Source organism: Neopelma chrysocephalum, unplaced genomic scaffold (genome assembly GCF_003984885.1).
Source record: "Neopelma chrysocephalum unplaced genomic scaffold, ASM398488v2 Primary Assembly neopelma1_96393, whole genome shotgun sequence".
Taxonomy (NCBI): Eukaryota; Metazoa; Chordata; class Aves; order Passeriformes; family Pipridae; genus Neopelma; species Neopelma chrysocephalum.
The window spans coordinates 6130-17547 of NW_020925041.1; the positions used below are offsets into that span (position 1 = coordinate 6130).

The 11418-nt window shown below is 53.7% G+C and overlaps 1 long non-coding RNA gene across 1 annotated transcript; it reads left to right on the forward strand.

Annotated features, from left to right (window-relative positions):
- Positions 1-7625: 7625 nt before the first annotated feature.
- Positions 7626-9664, forward strand: LOC113981287. The gene is made up of 4 exons (XR_003538370.1): positions 7626-7714; positions 7803-7906; positions 8614-8704; positions 9650-9664. It is a non-coding gene; the product is annotated as an uncharacterized LOC113981287 (long non-coding RNA).
- The last annotated feature ends 1754 nt before the right edge of the window (positions 9665-11418 follow it).

The following is an 11418-nucleotide window of genomic DNA, read 5'->3' on the forward strand; positions in this document are numbered from 1 at the left end:
TGTGTGTGTTCCCATCTCCGTGTGTGTGTTCCCATCTCCATGCCTGCGTTCCTGTGTCCCTGTCCCCTCCTTCTCCAGCCCCTGCACACCCGGTGCCTCTCTGGCCGCACCCCTGCCATGAGCAGAGAGGCTCAGGGGGCTCCTGGGGGTCTCTGCACACGAGATCCCCTTCACCCCCTCCCTGTGCATCCTGAGCAGAGCAGGTTGGGGCATCATGGAATGTCCCTGCTGGGGGCTGGGACAGGCAAGGGGCACACGGGGCAGCCCCTGGAGCACCTGGACCTCCCCTGTGCTCTGGGAGGGATGGGAAAGGGGATCAAAGGAGCCAGCGGGTGTCAAGTGCCCCCAGATATCAAGGGACAGGCTCGGGGCTGAAGGGATGGAGAGCAGCCCTGCATCCAAGGCCATGGGGATAGTGGGGGATAAAAAGCAGGATGGGAGCCAGCAATGGGAGCTCACAGCCCACAAACCCCCCGTGTCCTGGGCTCATCCCACAGCGTGGGCAGCAGGGGAGGGGGGTTCTGCCCCTCTGCTGCGCTCAGCTGAGACCCCCCCCTGCAGTGCTGCCTCCAGCTCTGGGCTCCTCTGGCTGTCTGGAACGCACCCGCCCGCAATGGGAATGGCTTTGGGGGATTCCCTGCCAGCCCTGGCATCTCCTGCAGCTCCAGGGGCTCCTCAGCACAGCAGAGACACAGACATCTTGGGGCACTTCCAGAGGAGGCCACCAAGGGGATCAGAGGGCTGCAGCACCTCTCTGATGGAGACAGGTTGAGAGAGTGGGGGCTCTTCAGCCTGGAGAAGAAAAGGCTGGGGTGAGACCTCCTTGGGGCCTTCCAGTACTTCAAGGCAGCTTTTTAGAAACATGTGGACAAAGGGTTCAGTAGGGCCTGTCACAATAGGACAGGGGGTGAGGAGTTTAAACTAAAACAAGGTTAGGTCAGACTAAAGAAGAAATATTTTAGAGTGAGAATGCTGAAACACAGGAAGACATTTGCAGGGAGGTGGTGGATGCCCCATCCCTGCAAACATTCAAGGCCAGGTTGGATGAGGCTCTGAGCAAGGTGATCTATGAAAGATGCCTCTGCTCCCCCCTCCAGGAGAGGCCCTGGCCTGTGCTGTTGGCTACCAGAGTGATGGGCAGCTCTCAAAGGATGCAAGTGCCCAGAGAGCAGAGGGAACACACAGGACCTCTGTTAGCAGGGCCATCTTCAGCTGAGATGGGAATAGTTTGGATCAACACGCTCAGGCTCCACTGTTTTGCCTCTCTGTGGTTGCACACAATGTTTGGAAGAGACTGATAACCACGAGGTGCCCCAGTGTCACAGGGCCCCCTTGGTGACATGAGGTCATGAAGTGTCCCATGGACTTGTGGGTGTAGAGTTTTTGGAGATGTTCTCTGACCCAATCTTCCTTGAACAAGGGAAGGTCTTCCTTCTAACATTGCTATATCCTGGTCTCCTGGGCCAGAGATCCCTGAGGGCTGGTCTTGTCAGTGCAAAGGTGTTCAGTAACTCTGCCTTCTCTGCATCCTTGCCATGAGCAGAGGCTCAGGGGGCTCCTGGGGGTCTCTGCACACGAGATCCCTCTCACACTCTTAAGGGAACTTCCCAGGCTCACCATTCCCAAGACTCCCTGGCAGTCACTCTCCCACCAGCCCAGACTGGCACTGCTGACACTTGAGGCCCCTTCCCAGCAGCAGCAGCTCCAGTGACCCGACGGATCCCCTGTGACTCCCCACACCCCCCACTCTCACAGTCAGACCAGGTTTCCTCACTGCTTCCACCCCAGCGTTAGAGACAGTGTGTCTCCAGACCTCCCGACTGGAGGCCAGAGTAGACCAGTTATGTTGATCAATATGGCCAAGGCTGAGTTGTTGCTTCAGGGAGTCCTTGTATCTCCCCTTCGGGGCTCCTCTCTTGCGGCAGCCGGTGGCAAGTTCACCACAGAGCAGGATCTTGGGGAGGGGGTGGTTGGTCCTTCATCCTGGAGACGTGCCCTGCCCAACGCAGCTGTGTTCTCAGCAACATGGCCTCAATACTTGTGACTGCTGCCTGTTCTAGAACAGATGTATTGGTCACATAATCTGACCAGTGGATGTTTAGGATTGTACGGAGGCAGCGTTGATGGAAGCGTTCTGGGAGTCGCAGGTGGTGGCGGTAGATGACCCATGATTTGGAACCATGTAAGAGAGTAGACAGCACAATGGCTCTGTAAACATTGATCTTGGTACTTCTCTTCAGGTGTTTATTTTGCCAGACTCTTTTATGGAGTTTTCCAAAAGCTCTCTATGCCTTTGCTAACCTGTTGTCTATCTCTCCATCAATCTCACCGTCCGAGGAGATGAGGCTGCCCAGGTAATTAAACTGCTGGACTGATTTGAGCTCTGATTCTCCAATGGTGATATGGGGATGATGGAAGCCTTCCTGAGGTGCAGGTTGATAGAGAACTTCTGCCTTCTTCAAGCTGACTTCCAGCCCAAAGAGCTCAGCAGCCTCAGCAAAGCAGGATGTTAAACGCTGCAGAGCTGCTTCTGTGTGAGCGACGAGGGCGTCGTCGTCAGCGTAAAGCAGCTCCTGGACAAGATGGTTTAAGGTCTTGGTGTGGGCCTTCAGTCGCCTTAGGTTGAAAAGGCTTCCATGGGTACGATATTGGATGTAGATCCCACCTTCTTCATCGAGGTCTGCCGTGGCCCTTTGGAGCATCCTGCTGAAAAAGATTGTGAATAGGGTTGGTGCAAGAACGCAGCCTTGTTTCACACCATTGGAGATTAGAAAGGGCTCAGAAAGTGCATCACCACATCTGACTTGGCCGTGCTGATCCTCAGGGAGTGAGATGATCATTTTAAGGAACTTGGGGGAACAACCTAAATGTTCCAAAATCTGCCACAGACCTTTTCTGCTCACAGTATCAAAAGCCTTGGTGAGATCAACAAAGGTTACATAGAGACCTTTGTTCTGTTCCCTACACTTCTCTTGCAGTTGTTTGAGAACAAATCCCATGTCTGTGGTACCCCTGTTGGCTCTGAAATCACATTGGCTTTCAGGAAGAAGTTCTTCTGCTCTAGCAGGTATTAGTCTGTTCAAAAGTATTCTTGCTAGGATTTTTCCAGCAATGGAGAGCAGAGTAACACCCCAGTAGTTTGAGCAGTCTAATTTAATTCCTTTCTTCTTATACAAGATGATGATGACTGCATCACCAAGGTCTGATGGTAGTTGGCCTAGTTCCCAACAGCGCACCACAAACTTGTGGAATTTAGTGTGGAGTGCTTGGCCCCCGTGCTTCCAGACTTCAGGTGCAATTCCATCAACCCCAGCTGCCTTGCCGATTATCACCTGCTGTATGACCTTAAGGGTTTCTCCCCTAGTAGGGGCAGTATCCAATTCATTCTTCACTGGTTGTTGTGTGATGGACTGAATTGCTGAGTCTTGAACTGCACGGTTGGTACTGAAATGAGTCTGAAAGTGTTCAGACCATCAATTCAGAATGGAGGTTTTATCTGTCAGAAGCGTTTGACCATCTGCACTGAGCAGGGGGCTTTGGACCTGGTATGTAGGCCCGTATGCTGTTTTCAGGGCTTCATAGAATCCTCTGTGATCCCCTGTATCTGCGCATAATTGAGTTTTCTCAGCTAGACTGATCCACCACTTGTTGTGAATGTCACGGAGTTGCTGTTGGAGCTTGCTGCATGTGAGACCAAAGGCTGCTTTTCTTCCATGACCAGATGGCTGAGCAAGGTGTGCGTGGTGGGCAGTTCTCTTTTTCCTCAACAAATCCTGGATCTTTTGATTGTTTTCATCAAAGCAGTCCTTGTTCTTCTTGAAGGAGAACCCTCAGGATTCTTCAGAGGACTGCAGGATGCTGTTTTTAATACGTTGCCAAAGTGATTCAGGAGAGGGATCTATGGAATGATCCTGGAGCCTAGTTTGAAGGTTTGCCTGAAAGTTGTCTTTCCCTTTAGCTGATTGAAGACGGTTAATTTGGAGTCTCCTCCTTGGAATACCGCCCCTTTTAGGTTTGAACTTAAGGTTGAAGTGAAGTTTACAGCAGCCAAATAGAACAATAGAAAAGGGAGGTGGAAGAAGGAGTCGACCAGGAAATAAGACAAAAGCTACAAGTCTGGTTCTCTATTCAACTGGACTGGAACATCTTGGCAACAATTTGAGATTGAACAATCTCAATCTGTGAGGAGGTTCTTGGACTTGGTCTTGAATAAACTGAAGAGTCTGGTATGTGTCCTTGTTTTCTTCTGTTCCCCCTGCCGGCTTTGCTTCTCCCATTCCCCAATCCCAAGGCTGTCCCCTCTTCTTCCCTCTGCTTGCCTCTGGGACAGGTGGGGACCTGTCCAACTTTGGCAGAAAGGGCCTGGCTGCCAGAACTGTCCCGACATTTGAGGAGAACTGCTGCGTTTGGTGACAGAATTGGAGCTCTTTGGACCTCGGTGGGAGGGATGAGGAGAGTCATAGTTTTGAAGGCTTCTTAAGGCTTTCTTCCCAGGCGGGGAGTTCAGACTTCTCTCTCTGCCCTTGGTCTGAGTGCAAATCAGTCCAGCAGACATCTTCAAGGCTGAAAGAGAAGCCAGGCCTGAAGGCCGAGCCAGAGCTCTCCTCTGCTCCCTTCAGCTCTGCTCACAGCTGCATCTTCAGCCTGTCCCAGAGGCCAGGCAGATGTGTGCCCTTCCTCCGGGAAGGCTTGAAGCACAGTCCTGTTAAGATCATGGCCTACAGCTGAGCTATTGCTACTACTCAGTTGCCAGACTCTTCCAGTGCTTTCGAGCCCTCCTCTTTGTGTTCTGGGCAGAAGATGGTGGGTGAGCTTCTGGTAGCCATAAAAACACAGGCAAATCCCTGATCCTGTGGGAAGCAGACTGGTTTGTAGCCCGCTGGAACAAGGAAAGTTGGGAAGGATGCTGAAACTGAAACCATACACCGTTGAAAACTCAACCAAAACAATCTTTATTCCCAAGAGGTGGCCAACAAAAGGAAAAAACCCAAGAGAGAGGAAGGAGGAGAAAAATAAGCCCTCAGTACGACTCCCCCAGTCCCCCAGGTGTTGCTTCTGAAGTTATCTTCCCGACCCAGAATGCCCAGAATTGCCCAGAGCAGAAGCTGCATTCTGGGAGAGTGGGCAGGCTCACAAGATCGCAGCGTCCCCGCCAAAGGCAACGTTGTCCTTTGATGTGAAGCTTGAGTCTCCCGAGCACGAGCCATCCGCTTTTTATCCAATTCATTGGTGATGTCTACCTGGGCAGGTGTGGCCAGCACCGCCCAGCCAGAGGCCTTCAGTCCCTCCCAATGTCATGTAAGTGGTGCCCCTTCTGCGCGTGCGTGTGTCCTTTGGAATTCCCCCCACGCTTGCTCACTACACTTCAGAGGGTCTTTTCTAAATGAGTCTGGGGGCGTACTTCCTCACCCTCCTCTTCACTTTCTTCTTCAAATGCCCTTGGAAGGCCACCAGGCAATAATAAGACACCAATTCCTTGTGGTTTGTACAAAACGCTTCCTTCAAGGACCAAGTTCCCATTTAGCAATGCTTGTTTTCTCCTAACTTGGCAGGAAAAGGAGAGACTCCCCCAGGTGACTGGGCCAAACACAGACCAAAAGTATCAACATCTGATACAACCCTGATACACCCGCAAAGAAAAAGGGAAATTTCTCCAGCCTGCTTGCGTCCCTCCCCTGAGCAAGCTGGTGCAGAACCTCTGGGCCTTCACTTGGTGTTGTCATTGGGACAAAGTGGGACAAGATGTGTTTGAAAGTTTCTTCCTGCCCTGCTGTGTGCTGCCCGTTGGCTGGTGGAGCAGCAGAGCAGAAATTCACTGTTGGCATCTGGCAAAGCAGCAGGTGAGAGCAGTTGCGAGGGGGAGGGGGGTGAGGTGTCTGCTCTTCAAGAGGGACAAGACAAAGGAGTTGGGGAATTGTCCTGGTGTGGTATATTAATAGAATAGAAAAGACAGGACCCAGCAGCCAGTTGGCAAGCAGTCAAATCTGTTTATTTAAAAGCAAAATGCCTCCTTAGAAAGCCTCTGGAGGACATGTGACCGCCACCCTCACAAGGCCCAGGCCGCCTCCTTCCCCCCAGGCCCAGCAGGGCCGCCCTCACACCTGCCCCGCCCTGCCATGTCCCGCCCGGCCCCACCTGCACCGTGGCCTCTGTCACAGCCCACGCTGACGTGCTGAGCCTTCCCCCAGCCATTGTGATGTCACAGGCGCCAGTCGGGCACGGCTTTGTTGGTGCCCGCAGCCGGCGCTCAGAGCTGCTGGAGCCTCTCGGGGAGCAGCAGCACATCCCGCTCGGGGAGCGTTCGTTGCGCGCCTGGATCGCCGTCTTGGCAGCTGCAGGCCACGACCACTGCACAGGGCGACCTCGTCCGCCTTGTGCTTCATACCCTGTGCCCGTCCTTATCCTTGTCCTTGTCCCCTTTGTCACCCTCACCCTAAACCTCGCCCTCGTCCCATTCCTCACCCCCACTTGGCACCCGGCAGCCCGCCGGGGGCTTCTTGCCCTTCCTGCTGCTGGGAGCTGCAAGCAGGGCCATGCCGTGGCTTCTGAGCAAGAAGCGACGGCAGTCGCCATCCGGCAGCACCAGCGGGCAGCCCTGGGCTGCCACCAGCTCCAGCAGCACCTCCCAGCTCCGGGAGCAGGGGCTGGGCAGGCTGCACCGCGCGGCCGCCCGCGGCGACCTGGGCTGGCTGAGGCGCTGGCGCTGGTACGTCAAGGTAGTCGGCATCGACAGGCCAGACCAGGAGATGCGGTGAGTTCTGGGCCACGCTGATGGCACCCCTGGGCTGCTCCTGAGCCAAGCTGCAGTAGTCCTGGGCAGCCCTCTCTTAAGGACAAGGCTTGAAAAGTGACATTTGCCCTGTCAGCTGGGAGAGGGAACTCTTGAGCTTTTCACTGCTTGGAGCTGCCGGCCGGGCTCCAGCGCTGTTGGAAACGCCTGTTGCCCACCTGCCGCTTGGCCGTGGTCTCTCTGCAGGGCTGTTCTGCAGCTGCTCAGCCCTCACCTCTTCTCTTCTGCCCTCGGGCTGATCAGCACAGGCTGCAGCAGCAGCAGCAGCAGCAGCAGCAGCAGCAAGTGGGAGGAGCAGAGTCCGGGCAGGGTCCCCAGGGTGCTGGGTAGAGACACAGCTTGGGCTCGTCCTTTGTCTGTCTGGGTTAAGAGCGTCTGTTTAATTTTTAGGACACCTCTGCATCTGGCTTCGGCCAATGGCCATGCAGATGTCGTTAGATATCTGCTAAGAAAGAACAGCCAGCCCAACCTCGCTGACAGCTTCAAGAGAACGGCCCTGATGAAGGTGTGTGGAATGCCTTGGGAGCTTGTAGGTGGGGCTCAGTGCTGGTGTGTTAAAGGGGAGGTGTCTGGCAGGATTCCTTGCAGGGCAGGGCCATAGAAACACGCCCATTGCAATGGGCACGGCACAGGCCTCTGTTAGCTAATCTTTGCAGATGGTCTTCTATGGCAGCGTTCAGGAGATGAGGGAGTTGTGACAGAGGGGCATGTAAAAGTTGGAATCTTTCCCTTTTCCTGTGTTGTTCCCAGGCAGTCCAGCAGGAGCAGGAAGAATGTGTTGCTCTTCTGCTGGCACACGGTGCCGACCCCAACCTGGCAGACGCTGACGGCAACACTGCCCTTCACCTGGCTGTCCTCTCTAAAAACACAGCTGTGGCAGGGCTGTTACTGGAGCATCATGCCAAGAGTGATGCTCAGAACCAGGTAACCTTGGCATGTGGCTAAAGCTGCTCTTTGCAACAGCTGCACAGCTTGTCTGTGTCTTTCTAATGGGGATTCTTTCTCCTTTCAGTGGGGATTTACCCCCTTCAAACTTGCAGCCTTCCAACAGCATGAGGAGATGGAGTGCCTTCTGAAAAAAGCAGCTGACAGGCAGGCTCAAGCCCAGGGGGAAAGGTGAGGGCTTTGTCAAAACAGCCCACGGGTCTTCTGGGTAGTCTGCAAGTGTGACCCAGACAAGGGGTGTGGCAATGAGCTTGGAAAAGGAAGGAGGAGCCCCGTGGAAGCAGTTCCCTGTGGGACTGGTAAATGCAGGTCTGCACTTGGCTGCTCTCCTACCTTCGGGGCTCTCGTCCTTTGCCCGCTGAGGTTTGCAAGAAAGCCTTGTCTGTGGTGCCCTCTCCCCACACAGAGCCAGAGCCATGGGGAAACTTGCCAGTAGCTCAGCAGCGTGGCTGCTCTGCAGGCCAGGGAGCTTTAAGCCAAGGCAGAGTTGGTGCCTTAAGTGCTCTGAAGGGAAGCGTTGGGGGAAAGAGAAGCAGCACTGTCCCAGGGGACACGAGGGGCTCCGAGCGCACAGAAGGAGAAAACTTCCTGCCCTGGAGATGCTCAGGCGGTCGAAGGGCTCGCCCCGGGAGTTTGTGCAGCTGCATCTGTGGGGACTTGGAAGAGCAGTGCAAGGAGCCCTGAACAGCACGGCCTGACCTCGTAGCTGAGGCTGCTTTGGGGAGGCCCCTTGTAAGAGAAATTCTCCAATGCTTCCATGGACTTGGCTTTGCTTTCATGGAACTTGTAGGAAAGGGGGGAAGAGCTCTTTTGGGAGCAAGCAGGGGAAAAATGAGGCAGGATCAGACATGTCTCAGATGAAATTTTGGATGCTTTAGGACTGTTCTTGTGGTTCCTGGAACCCATGAGGCTCACCTGGAGGAAGACAATCTGCGCTTGCAGGAGGAGCTGGACAGGGCTGACGCGGAGGTATGGAAAGCCTGTCCCCACAGGGATAAACCTGGGGGTGCCTGTTGCTTCCTCTCCATCATGGAAACAGACCAAACAGTATTCTGGGAGTCACTATGACAGAGACCTAAGGAAGCAGCAGTTCCATCGGGCTTTGATCTGCCTCTGTCCCTCCGGCCCCCTGCCCCACAACCCGCCCTGCTGAGGCAGAGCTGCCTCTCCTTAGGGTTTCACCCCTTACCGCTCAGGGGGCTGGGGCTCCTCTCTCTCTGCTACATTCTGGGTCTTCCTGCTTTAAGAAGACTCCCCACGCAGCCCTGGTGCCATTCTCCACTGCAGGGCAGGTCTGGGGAGCAGTTCACCTGGCTGCCTTTGCTGAAATGGTGCTCATCAGCTTGTCAGTGATGCCACCCTTCCTGGCCCCACCACACTGAAGCAGAGCTGCCTCTCCTCAGGCATCCCCTGCTTCCTGCTCAGGGGCTACTGGGCGCCTCTCTCTGCACTACAGTGCGGGTCTTTCCCACTTCAGAAAACTCCCCATGCTCCCCTGGTGCAATCCTGGGCTCCAGAGCACATGTGCCAGAGCACTTGGCCTCTGCCACTTGCCAGACGCCTTCCTTTAGGGGGATGAACTATTTCCCTCATCTTTTCCTGGGGTAGCAAGCAAGGGAATACAAGAAACGTCCCAGGTCACAAAACAGGTCGGAGGGGCAGTGTTGGTGCTCAGAACTGAGCTGTAGGAAAGCAGTGGAGGGATAGGAGAGGCTGCTGTAAAAGAGGACAAAGGCATCCAGCTTGTGTTCATTGGGGAGGAGAAGTGAAGCTTTGAAGGGACTTGAATGGATTGCAGTTCTTTGGGCAGAGGGGATGCACACAGACATGCAGCCCCTGAGTTCCTCAGCAGCAGCTGGCTCCTCTCTGGAAAAGCTCCCCTGACAACTGTGCATTCTTCCCGTGATTTTACAGCTGCGGGAGGAGGAAGAAAAGCATCTTCAGTCCGAGCATTGTGTTGGTGACTCGAAGACTGCTTTGGATGACAAGGGAAGAGAAGCAACAACTTCTTCCCAGAAAATGCAGGACCTCCCGTTGGCATCTTCCGAGACTAATACCACTCTTAAACAACTGGAAGAAGACGCGCAACAGTAAGAGAGTAACCCATGAAGCGAGGGGTCTGTGGCTTTGGGGCATTGGGTGGAAACAAGGGGAGAGTCAGTGGGATTTTGAAGGACACTTCTGCTGTGGATTCTGTTCCTTAGCACAGTTTGTCTGGCATTGGATTTTCTGGCAATAAGACCTGTATTTCTTCTTAAGCTCTGCAAGTGGAAAGAGCAGATTGGAAGCCACTGTCCAGCAGCCAAGCGATAGCGCTGAAGCCCTTCCGAGAGACCTGCAAGCCTCTGCCTCAGTAAGCTGGTCCTAAATTTGCCTTTCTGTGACTCTTGAGCCTAATTGCCTATTTCTGTGGGGAAACTGGAAGATGAAGTTTCCCTGGAGAGCCCAGGGGAGCTCAGTTTCTGCCTTCTCCTCAGTAGAGGCTGCTCAGAAAGCAGCCTGCTCCTTTCCCCAGCTGCTACAAAACCCTGAGGGTCTTTGCTGTGCTGGACACTGGGGGAATTCTTAGATTCTAATGAGTTTCATCCTGAACTCCAAGGGACCCGCAAGTATTGCTGCCAGAAGGGTCTCACAAATTTTTAAGTCGGTCTAAAGTTTCCTCTTTCTGTTGGGGAATCTTTCACGTGTTTTCTAGGGTCGTTTCCAGTAGATGATAAATACAGTTGCCATGGCCACCCCCTTGAGAGGTTTTCCCAGAATTCACTGCCTTTAGATCATGATGAGTTTCCTTTTTTTTTTTCTGTGTCCAGGGTGGTGAACTTTCCCAGCAGCTGGACATGGAGCCTGGAACAGGCATGCAGCCAGAGGCCCCAAACCAGGCTTTGCAAGAAGAGCTGTCCACTCTGCTTGGGAAATGTGAAAAACTGGAGAAGAACAAATGTCAGCTGCAAGAAGAGGTGACAAAACTCCATCATCGTTTGGAGGCTTTGGTGCTGGATGGCAGCCAAACAGAACAGTGTAAAAGAGAGGTGGAAGAACGAGCTGACCAGGAAATAAGTCCACAGCTACAAGACGTCAGCCTCGTTCTGCAAGTAAGTGAATTTCTCCCCAGTGTCCACAGGCACCACGTAAACTTCTCTTGTGGCCATGGTTTTGGGTCTTTTTCTTTTGCTCCTGTATTCTGTGTGTTAGCTTCTGTCTTTGCTGAAGGCAGTGGCAGAAGGCAATCTGGTTGGGCAGGAGGGCTGTCATGGGTTCTGCCTTGGTTGCTGCTGGGAGTGAGGAGGCACAGCCGCCTCTCTGAGTAAGGCTGGGCCCTTGGAACTGGGTGTGTGCAATTTTCTGCTGGGCAGAGTTCTCTTTTTCTTGTGGGGGTTGAAGGTGCACTGTCTCCTTCAGGCACAGGAAGCCCACCAGGACACATTAGGACAAATCGGAGGCAGTAACTGTGATTCCATGAGAATCCAGTTGGAAGAAAGGATTAGAGATCTGGAAAGTGAGTTGGACAGGGTCAAAAAAACCCAACAAGAGAGTGCTTCTCGGAAAGAAGCAACACGGGGAGAAATGGAAATGTACAAAGAGCTGTATCTGGAGGAAGTGAAAACCAGAAGATGCCTAGCCAAGAAACTGGAAAGGTAAGTCCAGGCTTTTTGGGAGTGGGAATAAGAGACTCCTTTTTCTTC